The sequence below is a fragment of the Erpetoichthys calabaricus genome, chromosome 4 (genome assembly GCF_900747795.2).
Source record: "Erpetoichthys calabaricus chromosome 4, fErpCal1.3, whole genome shotgun sequence".
Lineage (NCBI taxonomy): Eukaryota > Metazoa > Chordata > Cladistia > Polypteriformes > Polypteridae > Erpetoichthys > Erpetoichthys calabaricus.
In genome coordinates, this window is record NC_041397.2 from 106,403,586 (window position 1) to 106,418,780 (window position 15,195).

Sequence of the window (15,195 nt, forward strand, 5' to 3'; positions counted from 1 at the left end):
ATTACCATTACATGGGGTAAATCACAAAGTAAAGGCAATTTGAAAATTACATGGTAATCGCAACTGCAATACAGCACATTTGTGGTGGCTTATGGGTAGTTTGAACACACACAGCACCCCACTCTGCTGTCTGTTTGTCCAGTTGAAGCCAAGGTCAAATGAACATGGATGCTCCACAGAAGGATTGCACCATTGTTACAACACGCAATAGTGAGATTTCTTTGGGCAGAGGGAGTGAAACCTGCTAAATTTTACTGAAGGATGTTGGTTTGTTCGGATCAGTAAGCTGTTTCGGTTCCCATCTTGCGCAGACTTTACAGTAGCCCAGGTCATCATGCACTATGGCACATGCAGCTCCATATCTGATATCCAAATGTGCAGCAGCAGTAGACAGCGTAATCCGTTGGTCTTGTCTGATAAAGGCATTCGCCACGTCAATGTGGGCTTTTGTGTGCGATGTTGATGATTGACCAAATCAAGCTTCATCACTTGTTCATTCCACTTCAAACTTTTCTACTCATTTGTAAACTTTTCATTGACTCATGCTGTTTTCGTTTGTGTACAGAGCCAACATCCTTCAGGAAATTTCATCAGGTTTCACTCCCTCTGTCCAAAGAAATCAAACTTTGGCACGATGTTCAGTAATAGTGCAGGCTGTCCATGTCCATTGGACCTACCCATAAGTCATCACAATCATGTCGCATTGTGTCAGCGTCTATCCATTGTGATTAATTGCCTTTACTTTTTGATTTATCCTTGTATGTCTTATGTAAAGTGGAAAGAAAATTAAGCATCTGTAAAAAAAATACCTAGGTAGAGCTGAGTGACTCCTTCTGGATCATGGCTGGGCTAGAAATCAAACACATGGGTTCCAAGAGGTGTGAGGCAGCAGTACCACACCACCATATCGCCATGCCACCCAGCTACAAAATACTGAAAAACTGAGAAGGAGGGAGAAACACGCTAAGGTGATTTGACTGAAGGCATGCAAAGGATTAAAAAGAGGGCTAACCTCCAGAAAGCACAAACTTTTCATGTATAAGCCATTAAGCCAGTAATGTCCTTACATGTGCCCTTTCATCAGGCTACAATGAAAGAAATGCCTTTGCCATTTTCGGAACTTCTTTTCACTCTGAAGCAGTTAGAATTCCTTAATGGAGCCACTTGCACCTGTGTTTGCAGGTGGCTAGAATTAAGCCAAATCAATAAGTTTCCCAAGACGCACTGACAGATCTCTACAAAGCCCCCAAGTCGCTTTCCATATGGCACTTTTTCACAGAATCGAGGGATTACGGCCATGCCACAAAAAGTCTATTCAAGCCAAACGCTCGTCTATTATGTTTATGAAAACATTACGGAGTCTTGTTTCATCTGAGCATTTGCCCTGGGGATTTTTCAGTTCTCAGATGCCGTGTTCCCAGGTGATTTTCACCTGAGGCCTACCAGCCATTAGGCCACACTCCACCCCCGCTGCCACTACCATCACCATATCTCCCCTGACATCCAGTGAATGAATGCAAATGTAGCCATTTGCAACGTCTGACAGCTCTGATGCCTTTCAAAAGACTGAAGAACTTGAAACAAAGGCTGTGTACACAGAGACGGCACAAGAAAGAGTCCTTTGTCACTGCCGGGGAGACGAGGGAGAGCCAGAAAGAAAGTGGGTAGGCAAGTGAAGCCGTCATCACATCGTAGGATGAGTCTATGGAAAATGGAAATAGATGTCTTTCTGTGGCAGGGTGGCTCCCAGACACTTTCTTTTTCTGTGAAGCGGTCTCAGTTTTATGGCCTGACCCCCTCACTGATAGGCTGCCTGTAGAGTTCTGTCCTTGTCAGTCTTCACATCTCAGGGATCCTTTCCTCTTTCAACTATGCTAATAAATCTATAAATTCATAATTATCACAGTTCTCATTCTCACTTTTAAGTGGCTATTATATGATAAAGCAAGTCCAAATAAGAAAAGGCAGGCACCCAATTATGATTCAATATGAAGGATAGGCCTTATTCAATGGCGCTTCCTGTCGTGAGTCAAACAGAGCAGAACCAGAATGGGTTGGGTGAATGAAAATGACAGGACTGAGTGCACAGATCTTGAGCTTTTCAGCTTTATGTCTGACACTAACGCATTACTTCAAACTGATTTTTATTTTCAAGATTGGTGTGTCATAATGAAGAAAACAAGATGGAACAACAACGATTCACTAAGGCCCCGCACTTCACTGTTTCTATCCTGGGTGTGTGTTTGTCATCTGCTCCAGTTTTCCCATTGGCATCCACGTTTTGTACTCTCTAGGTTGTCTCACCAGCATGAATTGCTTTTCTCAGGGTATTTACTTGAATGCCCAGTTTCCCTTTATTGTCAAAATCTCCAATGGTCAAGCTACCCACCTCACAAGGAGCCTGAAAAGCTTATGGAGTCCACACACCCCATTTTAGCAGAACATAACATTCTGAAACCTGCTTAATTTGGAAAATGGCCCAAAAGGGGGCACTGCTCGACTCCTGCATGTGCCCACCCACACAGAATCAATAATGAACCTGACAGCCACGTCTTTGGGGATGTGGGAGTAAAACCTACACAGATGGAAGAGAAGATCAATGTGCTGCACATGGCATCTGATTGTGAGACAAGAGGCACAGCTTCCAATTAGTAAAAAAATAAATCACATTTTACAATAGAAGAAGAGGAAATTAGGCAAGGGAAGCAATCTGCATGGTTGAAGCTTTAACTGCAGTGCCCATGAACATCATTCACCTTTTGGGTGTTTTCACATTTTCTTGAATGACGGGGGATTTCATTTGGCTTTTTCTGCACTGATCATCAGAAAAGACTCTTTCATGTCAAAGTGAGAACAGATCTCTGCAACGCGGTCTAAACTAATTACAAATATCAAACACAAAATAATCGATCACTTACTGTAAGTATTCACCCCCCTTTAGTATGACACACCTAAATCCTTAATGGAGCAGCCAGTTGGCTTTACAAGTCCCATAATTAGTTCAATGGAGGTCACCTGCCTGGGGTTTGTTTCACTTGATTGTAGTATAAATGCTCCTGCATCTGCAAGGGCCATCTTGTGGTGAGTCAGTATGATGGCAAAGCTGACACAACGAAGACCAAAGAAGACTCCAAGCAACTCAATGAAAAGTACAAGAGAATATCCAATGGAGTCCAATTAAATCAGCCATTCAGAAAGTACAGCACAGCTGTAAATCTGAATGATTGTGCGAGAAGAAGACTAGTGAGGAAGATCACCAAGAAACTCTGAAGGATTCACAAACTACAGTGGCAGAGACTTGGAGAGACTGTGCAGACAACAACCATTGCCAGGGTGCTTGACCAGTCATGACTTCATGGGAGTGTGGCAAAGAGAAAGCCACTGTTACAAAAAACACAGCTGACATCTCAACAGAAGGCACATAAGAGATGCTGAAGTCAGCTGGAGGAAAGTTCTATGGCTTGATGAGACCAAAATTGAGCTTTTTTTGCAATTTCATTAAACTAGATTAGAAGTGCTGAGTAATAAAACAGTGATGGACTCTTGGGTGTAGCACCATGTGACAACACAAGGAAGACATGAGTAGGACTAGAAGATGTGTCTGAGTCTTGAATCTGAACGGCCTGATTGGTTGGGTTTTCTACAGAGCCAAACATGTAGTTTAGCATATGTGACATTCATGCCACATCACCAATAAAAACTTTTTGATATGTAGGAGTACTTTTCCTCCGGGAGTTCTCTCCTGTGTCAACCTTCACTGACCATCTCAGACAAACAGGCTATTCTTACCTTTGGTCCGCTGCAGCCATAATACTTGAGATTGATCAGGCAATGGGGCACCACAACGAAGACATGAGAGCTTGCAGCTCAGCACCTTGGTTGTACTGCTTATGTTGACCCTTTGGGATTTTGCTTGCTATGATAAGGTGGTGTCATTCATCCACTTATCCATTTTCATAATCCCATTCAATAAAGACAGATGTGGAGCTTATCCTGGGCATAAGGAGAATGCTGTCCTGGATGGGATAATGAACCACACACACTCACGTACAAACTCTCTCAAACCAGGACAACTTTGAATCATTGACCAATATAAAAGGGATTTTGGAAAATCCAGAAATTAAAAATGGACACCTGAATAATGTCCAAGTGTCACAAGCAAAGGGGTCTAGGGGCATGAGCTGTGAGGAAATAGTGCCAGCCATACTGCAATAGTGTGACCATGGCTGGCATTCTGGGTGCGCCCACATTGACAGGCACGTGCAGATAACTGAACGGACTAAAGTGAACACTTGGGAAGTCTCATCCACTCTGCGATTTCTTCACAAAGCCACAACCTTTATGAATAGAAAATTCAGGGGGTGAGGGGTGTAGGGTCCAAAATGTAGGGCTACACACAACTCCTTTCCGTCTATTCTTTCATCATAATTATTCTGTATTACTTATTTATTGCTTTTTAGAATTGTAGTAAACTTAAAGTCACACAGGCAGCTATGATGTCCAGAAGACATTTATGTAGACATGAAACTTGTGGTCTGATAACAAATTTAAAGTACAGAACCAAAGGTCAGAAAATTTCAAAATAAAGAGGAAAGTACACTTTTTTTTTACAGAAGAAATCTACAACCTAGGACACCAGGCTATGTCTACCACCATCTTTTATGGGAGCAGGGCGATGACTTCAGGTCATCTTTCATACGACTTACAAGAGGTTCATTACTAAAATATAGCGCCTGCTATAAGTTAATGCACAAAATGGTGGTGCTCCAACAAGTAAAGCCTCCTCAAAAAATAAGGCTAAAATATTAAACATAAAAAAACCCAAAAATGGCACATCTTGTAAGTAGAGAAGTCCAGTCTTAATGTATCAAAATCTAAATTCCTGACAACATCTTTAACAATTTTGTGATTTGTTTTTGTGAGAAGTTCCCACATAGCTTACGTAAATCCTGGATTATCATGCTCTTGGCATGAGCATTCAGAACAAGCTTTTCTTCTAGCTGCCTTCTGTCTGATCTAATTGGGTCAACAGGGGTAGCTGCCCCTAGTTGAGAAATTAAATTGGGAAATTAGGGTCTTGCTCCTGAGTGAGTGCAGGAGGATCTTGTGACAGGGTTATGAGTTCAAGAGTACGTTCTTCAAAAGATGACTTCATCCTTACTAACGACCACACACTTGAGGGTTCTGATGACTTTACTCTTGGTGACAAAAAGAGCCTTCAATACAACAGGCTGCTGCTACACCAGACCAAATTCAAATACAGTGGTGTGGGCATCTGTCCCTCAGACGACCTACATATAGAATATAGGGCATGTTCTGCTGCAGGCCAGGCATCATATTGCACCAAACCTAAAATGCATGGGGACCTCCCAGGAAGAGGAGAATTCAGGGGCTGCTAAAAGTGAAATTGAAGTCTGGTCTGCCAGGCTCAGCTTTTTGACCTTTTGATCTTCAATAGAACAAGCAGTTTAGAAAATGAATGGCTGCCTGAAGGGAGGGACATGGAGATTCCATTATTTCTTTAAGATATTCCTTGTACATGTTTGAATTATGCATTCATTTCTAAACAATCTTACTTTGTTTAGGGTCATGGGGAGTTGTTGTCTAACCCATCCAAAACAGGACGAGACCCTGATTCACCTCAAGACACTGAAGCTCAAGTTCTTCTCACCAGTAAAATATCACTGACCTAATAGCTGGAGATTATGGTTTTCCAGTTGCTGGAGAAAATATACATTTTTTGATGAATTGATCTACTTGCTATGTCACAATAACACCTTATTTTGATAAAAATGACTCCTGCATTTAGGCATTTTGACATCAGATCAGCCAGTTGTCAGTGTTTTAAATAGTCTTCTTATGCAACATCCTTTACACAATTTGTTTTCAAAGTTTTCTTTAATTTTGCTCCTTTTTATACATGTGTCCACAGAATAAATTCAAAACAAAACAATTGGAATTGGATGCAGGATGACCACATACATAAAAGGTATAATTTGACCAATTTGCAGTTCCACTGCATGCTTGTAGAGGGTGCTATTCATATCCCTACTCTACACAGTTATTGCTTGTACAAGTTTGGTTCCTCTCAATCTATGTGAAAAATAGAGAAGTAAGGTGAAGTCTGAGATATAACATGTTGACTATTGGACTGCTTGCCTCTAAAGTTTATTTGATCAAAATGATCGTCTCCACCCTGAACTTCAGCCCCCTGCTTTCTACTTTAAAGTAAGATAGAGTCTTGATGGAGTGTTATTTTGTACTGTGCATTTATGCCGTCTTTCTTTCTTCTTACTAAGGCTAAGCAAAGCCCTGATATGAGCAAAGTCCTTTGAATTTGCTTCGCCTCAAGTTTGGTGAACTCATGGAAATGTTTGTGAACTTCACCGAACTCCATGAAATGCATTAAACTCAATAGGGTAGAAGGAACAGAACCAATTGTGAGAGGATTACAATGGTGCAATGGTCTGTTAAGTGTCCCTGGGGACTAAGGAAAGGTCTATCCACAAATCTTGACTGATTATTGTGACCAAATATGTGATCTGAGCTGTCAGGCAGCAGTGCTAACCACTGCGCCACTGATCCTCAGACAACAAAAGATGCAGACAGAACGAATAAAATATAAATCATTGCGCTGAGAGAGTACCCATCTTGGGGCACACATTAATCATGCCCTGAAGCGATGTCGTGGGACTGACCCATTCCATTGTTTCATGTTCCGGCCCTGGGCACAGCTGGATCAATATTTCTGTTTCCCAGTTATATGTAAAGCTGCTTTACACTTTCTTCTATCAATTAAAGAAATCCCTTGTAAAGAGTAGTATTTTGTTTGAATTATTTCACAGTGTGTGCCGTGTCTTCTGATAGGGTGGTGGGAGAGTCTCTTTTAAGGCTCGTTTTAAGATCGTGAGTAGATGGCTAAGTTGCATGAATAATGTGTTGTGCTGCCACCGCACAATAATTAGTGTGATATATTCATTTCAGGAGTAGTAATAATGCAAGTTTTTTAATTTTTTTAAGTGGAATGGAAATCTGAAATCTGAAGGTCCCTAAAGTCCTGCTCTCCACCACAATACATGGTAATTTATCTCATGTGTCTATTGTGGGTTCTTTGTGTGAAGAAAAACTTTCTAGTAGGTGTGCGAAATCCGTCCTTAACATATTTCCAGCTCTGCCCCTGTGTTCTTGTTGTAGAATATATTTTAAAGTAACATCTGGCTTCCACTGTACTGATTCCTTTCATGATTTTAGACACTTTGATCACGTCACCTCTTTATCTCCATTTGTTAAAAACCGAGAAGCTGTCAACTTCTTCAGTCTCTCCTCACAGCTCAAAGCTCTCAGTCCTGATTGCTCTTCTCTGGACTTTCCGTGGTGCTGCTGTGTCATTTTTATAAGTTGGAGACCAAAACTGAACACAGTACTCCAGATGAGGCCTCACCAGTGTGTCATATGACTTAAGCATATCACCTCTTGACTTGTACTTCACACCTCATGCTATATAAACTAAATTCCTCTTAGCTTTCTTGATCACATCTGTACACTGCCTGGATAATGCTTTAGTGTGCAATACAAAGGACACTGCATAACAGGAGTGAGAAACACTTTGTAAGGCCAATGCGCACTACTTGCACTATTGCAAGTTATTTTACAGCATGTGACAAACTAGCGACGTTTTTTATGTTTTTGTTTTTGAGGAAAGTGTTCATTAGTGTCCCACAACTGTGATCCATTAGATGTTTTGATGTTTGCTACTTGTATATCCAGTTTTAGTGGCTGACAGTGTATTGCTGTGTTCTTGTCATCATATTTACCTTTCAAAGACCATTCAGAGCACAGACTCCAGCATTTACAGAGCCTCCGAAATTCTTGGTCTGCTTTGTCTGTTATGTCTCATTTTATTTTTCCTGATGTGTAGCATATTCTTTCTAAATAGATAAGACAATGAAGATGATGGACTTTCCTTCCCATTTTTAATGATATGGTGACACTTGATCTTAGACCCTGTCTTGTATACGGCACTGCCTGCCAGCAGATTGGTGTCAGAGAGAGAAGACATGAGGGGCAAGACAGTGCAGAGAATTTGTGGCTCACAGACACAGTGTCCCTGGTTCAAATCCTGCACACAGACTTTGTTTTGGTATTCTCTCCATGTCTATCAGAATTTCTTCTGCATTTCCTCCTATGTCTCAAATGAACATGTTGATTCCAACAAAGTCTGATGTGTGACTATGCACCATGTCCAGGTCACTTTCTTCACTGATGCTGCTCGGAGAGGTAGAGGTCCCCTGCTGCTTTGATTTTAATTTAGTGAATTTGAAAATGATATGTTATGTCATTAGAAAGAAAAAAGGTGACTTCTTTAATAAGAAAAAAAATGAAATCTTTTATTTGTTCTTTCCTGAAAGATCAGTAAACAGTGAATTCACTAGTGTTATTACAATTCTTTTGATGTTTTTGGAATTCTTGTTTCAAAAGTATAATTCATTTCACAGCAGAGGTGATTGTAAAGTTCATTTCATTCTGTCTCAATGGTTGACCCCATTCCACAGCAAAGACCTGGATGAATTCAATCTTCTGATTGACATGTTCAGGCTGTGTTGTTATTCAGCATCACTGTACATGGGGGTTATCGATTTTGCAAGTGTTTCAGAGTTGATACAATTGAAAATGCACGCTTGCTACCAGCTGAGCCCACCCTACCAACTCTCCTACAGATGGCAGACTCACCTAGCCTTGGTCATGACGTGACTTTAAACCCCAATCTGGGGTCAAGTTTGCCCCCAGAATCACAGGAAAAAACTTCCTGCACCCCTGAGCTGTCTTTGTTCTTCAAAGGCTGGGTCTCCACTGAGCTGTCTGCTCCATTATATTGACCTAGGATTCCAGAACATAAGGGGCAGTGTGCCCACTAGTGATCAGGAGGTGACTTCTGCCAATTCCTCCCTTATCTCACTGTTTGTGCTGACTACTAGGTGGCAAGCCTTCTATCACCACACATTTCTGCTTAAGAATCATCTCCCTCATATATTGATGATGGTGCCTGTGCTTCCTGCCCTTCTTGGACAAGCTGTACACATAACAGGGTACAGTGGCCTCAGTGGTCTCTCTCTAGGCCCTCTCCCACTACTGCCAGTTTCTCTGTCCTGATGGCCTTCTGCTGTGGGTCTTGTGCTTATCACGTGCCATTCTAGTAGCCCCCTTGCTCTTGCCAGCCAGTTATCATCCTGACACCTTCTCCATATACTGTACACATTTACTATAAAGTGTACTTTTTACTTCTGACAAACAAAAGCCCTAGGCCCTCCCTCAGTGCTGGGGTTTACATCTGGCAACTCAGTCCTTGGGGGCACTGACTCCACAGGGCAGCAGTAATATTTCAATAAAAATTGGATCAGGAGACTGATCTGGGTTTTATTAACAGACAAGTGTCTATCCCAGGCAGACAATACTCTAGGATGTGAAATCAAAATTGTAAACCAAAGAAGAAAGCAGAGCTCACAAAAACCAAAATAATTTCATGTAACCAGTTGCAAAATATAAGGCAAACATCAAAGTCAATTAACAAAAGAAATCATTGTGAAAAATCAGATTAAACACTAATGAGAATGCTAGTCTTTTCATTGTTGTATCCATAAACTTTGAAAGGCCAGGAAGTGCACAGCTCTGACCTCTATACCTTTGTCCCAGTACCCAGCTCAAGGAAGAGTCATGGTTGTTCCAAAAATCTTCCATTTAAGAATTATGGAGGCCATAACTTTTTTTTCGTAGCCTTCAACAGACCTGTACATTGATACTATCTAGTCTTTAAGTATTGCAGGCAGTTTCTTCAACTACATGGCTTGGTTTTGGTTCTGGTAATCATTGTCAATTGTGAGACCTTGATATGTGCCTTTCCTAATCATCGATTGAATTGACCACAGATGGAATGTGTTAGTAAATCGTGGACAGCATGTTTGCCTTCCATGTGTTGAACCTTTCCTTGACATTTCACTTGCCTAATCCTTCAGTGACTAACAATTCACCTTTCAGTGGTCACTTTCAAAGATAAGGTGAAACACCTTTCGAGCGTTTCACTAATGTCACCATCTGTTTTCCTCCCTAACCAATTAGATCAAAGGAATAATCTGAACAGTTTGGCTGAAGGGAACAATTAGTCTAATCGGAGCCATGTTCAGTGAGTTTATTTTCTATTCAAATAAAATACGTGGCTTGACGGAAGGATTGGAAATGGGAGAATTCAGGCAGAGTAAGAGTCCATCTGTTGGTATCCATTACTGTAGCTCAACATGGGGACCACAGAGCAAAATCACCAACATGAACACATTAACCGTATATGTGGCTTTGCACGTTCGACATTGTAATGAGTAGGGGGTACCATTGAGTCACAAACCCCAGGCATAGAAATGTTCAACACAGTCCTGTGTTCAAATAAAGGAATGTTTATTACCCACTGTATCTTACAGCCAATAAGACCAGAATCCTAAGACAAGTTAAACCTCTTTTCTCACCTTCCACCCTCCTGTTCAGTGTCGCTTGCTGCCTTTTGACTCCGACTCCCTCCGGTTAGGTGGAGGGGACCCTTTAAGCCGCACCCGAGAATGCTTCTGGTACCATAGTGCGTCTCATAGGAACCAGGGAGGTTGTCCCCTTATAGTACCCTCTAATGGCACCCAGGGACTTCGACAGGATCACATATCCAGACTGTAACCCCCATGCACCCCTGCAGAGTGTCCAAACTATGACACCTTGAGAGAACTACTGCCACCTGTTGTACGGAGGTTGAAACATCTCCTGGCTTCTGGCTTCTGCTGGTCCATCATTTATACTCCTCTGGCTGGGCAAGAAGTCGTTCTCTCATCCAACCCATTTGTCCTCTATGGCACGTTTAAGAGTTGCTTTGACACTATAATTGTGAATTTAACTCTGCTGATTTTGCTGTGTTGGGTTTATTAATATGATGGTGGCTGGTGTACACTACAGTGAGCTCTTTGACTTTTCTCTTGGCACCTGTTTGCTGTGCGGTTACGCATTTCCTTTAGTGATGTTTGTCCTTGTTAGCTCAGTGAAGTAATTTGTGATGCACTCTGTGGAAACTGACAACAAGCTGCCAGGGGCCCTAGAGAATTTTCTGTTTTCTATCTTATAATACTTTTCTGTTTGTCAATGGCAAATAAATCCTGATTATACAGTATAATTTACACAACTCAAAAAATACAGGTTAACTGAATCTTTTCTACACTGCCACTTACACTCAACCTGCATTAAAGCCATGTCTGCTCTGGGGTTTAGCTACTCCTTGTTCTTCTTGCCTGGCTGTCAGCTTACAAAGACACCATTAAGAACAAAACAATCCTCATTTCTTTAGTCGCATTCAGGCACTGCCAAGAGCGCTGCCCACAAGGTTGACCCAGGAGTAATTAGGAAGCCAAAAACGTTCACTCAGAAGGTTAGAAGTGCTACTGGTAGGTCAGACATTCCAGAAATGTATGAGAAATTTCAGACGTTCAGTCAGCCAGCCGCTCACAGGTGGTCAGGAGATTAGAAGAGCTGGAATCTGACTGGCAAACTACTGCCAACAAACAGCAATTAGCGTCAGCTCTCAATGAGAGGCCTCAGGCTTGGCACTGGCATTCTTTTCATGGCACTGAGGTGCAGGTGCTGCCGGATGCCTATTCTGTCTTGCTTTTCAGAAGGATATTCTCAGTCGTTTGGTTTATGGCTTAGTTTACATAATCCCATTTCTGCTAGAAGACTACATAGTAAACAGAAAGGTTTTGAATGGAAATCAAGAGGCAGACAATGTAACTTTACACAACAAAGTTTAAGCAAATTCAGCAGCATAAGAATTAGAGTCCCCTCTAATCTCACCAGGACTGGTCACACAGTAGAGCTGTCCTGAGATGACACAGCAAGTATTCTGGACAGTGTATATGAGTGGTAGACGCTCCATATTAGTTAGCAATGGGCTACATCAGCAACTGGCAAATCACAATGCAAAAGAAGGCCGAGGCTGTTAGGCTGCACTGTATGCCCGTGAAAGATGAAAAGAAAGCCAACATTCAGGCTGCTGAGCCTTCAAAAGGCACTGTATGGGAAGGTATGGGGCGAGTGAGGTGTGTGGGAGGAAGAACAAGCAAAGCCCCAGAAGAGAACGACAGGAGAGGAATGATAGAAAGGGCATCAGACACAGCTTTATGAGGAGGTGCTGATATTGCGAGAGAACAGCTGCGTTCATGGTGCCTGCTATTCTTAACTGAGCCCTAGTCATCACATTAATGAACTGAGGGATTCACTAATTTTTCCAGGTTTTCAAGGACAGGTGAAACTAAATGGAAAAAAAGTGATAGGCCATGAAACAAATGTCCATGCATGAGATGAAAGTCCAATCACCATGACATGACACTAACAACTACTCTGTAATCAGTTCCTGCCTGGAGAGGAGTGAGGACAGTGCAGTGTCCGTTTGTGGGTCCAGATGCAAAGTAGTAATGATCTCTGCCACTTCAGGACCACAGTGATACAGTGGGAGACTGTATTGTCTGTAGAGATTCTGCATTGCCAGACAAGGCAGTTTAAGAAGTGGAGACGGAGATTACAGCCAAGTGCAATTTTCAGTTTGCTGTGATCACTTTGGCAGTCCATCCATCCATCCATCCATCCATCCATCCATTATAAAACTAATGTAATCCAAACCAATCAGGCCTGAGATTGTTTGCCAGTCCATTAAATGGCACTCCCATTTAGAAGCATTAATAAATATGACTGGCACATTGTGGAGATGTGGCACGAAAATTGGAGAATGTGCAGACACTGCACAGACAGTGGTCCAGCTGGAATTCAAACCCAGTCTCATGCAGAATGAGGCTGTCTTTACACATTCCTTTCCATATACTGAGCTGGCTTTGATCAGTTCTCTGTCACTGGAGGACTGAGCCTTTGCTGAAATCTTTGGGCACAAGGCAGGACCCCAGCGTGAATGGAATGCCACACACACACAAACACACTGAAATAATTAAAGCTGGCAATCACATTATTCACATCACCCCACAGCAGAAGGCACAACCCAAGTTTGAATGGGAATGCCATTCCAATGCACACTCTTCAATCATATTATCCAAGTCTTTGGGTTGTGAAGGGAACACCAAAGCAGGTCAGGTCAGGTTGGGGAGCTTGTTGTCACATCCACCACATGAGGAAACAGCTCTGGATCCTGGCTGGCAACCCCCCGAGGCAGACACACAGTCCAGTCCCACCCCTCAGAAATTACTCTCTATCTGTGGGACTCTGTGAGCAACCACTCAATCAATATAAAGTCAAACCAGTGGTACCTAAGGATTCTCCAAAGAGACACAGTACTAAAGGAGTCCATTCTTCATCTCAGGTCACTGGATAGCGTCCATGTTTCACAGCCATATAGCAAAAACTATAGTCCTTCGCCCTTTCGCATCCCTATCCAGCAACCCCATGACCCCCCATGCTCTCCCAATCCATCTACTGACTTTGAAGAAAGAGTCACCAGAGACACTCAGGTACCTCGCTCAGTCTCCTCGCTCAGTCTCTCGAGAGCCCCGATCAGAGCCTCCATTGACTCCATAAAGATCACAGCATCATTGGCCAAGTCAAGATCAGTGAATCTTTCTTCACCAACAGATGCCCCACAGCTGTTGGACCCCACGACCTTGTCCAACATCCAGTCCATGTAAACACTGAACAAAGTAGGAGCAAGAACACACTCCTGATGAACCCCTGAATCAACTGGGAAAAACACAGAGGTTCTGCCTTCATTCTGCACAGCACTCACAGTACTAATGTACAGGCTAGCCATGATATCCAACAACTCAGAATGTCCCAAAGGGCAGCTCAGTCAACCATGTTGAATACTTTATGAAAATCGACAAAGGCTGCAAAGAAACTCTGCCGATATTCACATTTGCATTCCAAGAGAACTCTCAGTACCAGGATGCAGCTGATGGTAGACTTCTTAGGTGTAAAACCAGATTGTTCTGGTCGCTGATAGGTCAGCAAGTGATCACGGATCCTATTGAGGACGACCCTAGCAAGGACCTTACCCGGCACCAAGAGCAGTGTTATCCCCCTGTAGTTGCTGCAATCCACGCAATCACCCTTTCCTTTCCAGATAGGGACGACAAGTCCAGTTTTCCAGTCAGCTGGGATGATGCTCCTCTCCCAAATGGAAGCAAAGATTGCCTGCAATGGCAGGAGGACAGCCTTACCACCAGCCTGGAGAAGTTCACCCCAGATACCACAGATCCCTGCAGCCTTCTCTACCCTCAGCTGGTTCATCACCTGTGCAATCTGTGCAAGCTGTAATCCGGCGCCGCCGTGAGTGGCAGCCTTTTCAGCAGCTCCGTGTATGACTGTATATGTATGTGTACTTTTCTACTTTTATTTTTCTATTTTTATTTATTGATCACTCCTACCACTTTATTTTATGTGGATTCCTTCCCTGGACACACTTACTTTTACAACGTGGGCATGGATTTTAACACGCCGAGACTCGCCTATTCAAGTACTCAACTTCGGGCGCTGAGAACAAATGCCAGTGCCGGTGTGGTTCCATATTTACCCGATGAGGTAAGAAGGCGGTATCGTGGCAGCAGAGCCGGCACTAAGCTAAAAAAGAAGCGGCTTGCGAGAAAGTGGCGTTTCAAGCCTTCGGTGCCTTCTGTGATTCTGGGGAATGTAAACTCAATCTCAAATAAGATCGACGAACTGGCTGCGCTGGTGAAAAATGTAAGGACCTACAGAGAATGCAGTTTGTTGTGTTTCTGCGAAACATGGCTAAATAACACCATCCCAGATGCCAACGTGGAGCTACCCGGGTTTAGCACAGTTAGAGCAGACAGAGACGCAAGTACCTGTGGGAAGCACAAAGGAGGAGGACTCGCTCTCTATGTTAATACACGGTGGTGTCACTCTGGACATGTTAATGTCAAAATCTCCACTTGCTGCAGGGATATCGAACTGTTGGCCGTAAGTTTGCGTCCCTATTACTTGCCCAGAGAGTTTGGACATGTCATTGTTGTTATTGTATACATTCCTCCTCGGGCAGACGTGGAGTCAGCGAGTGACATCATCCATTCCGCTGTTGCTAAGTTACAAACGCAGCACCCTGAGGCGCTTGTGCTAATCGCTGGAGACTTTAACCATGTGACGCTGGACAAAACATTA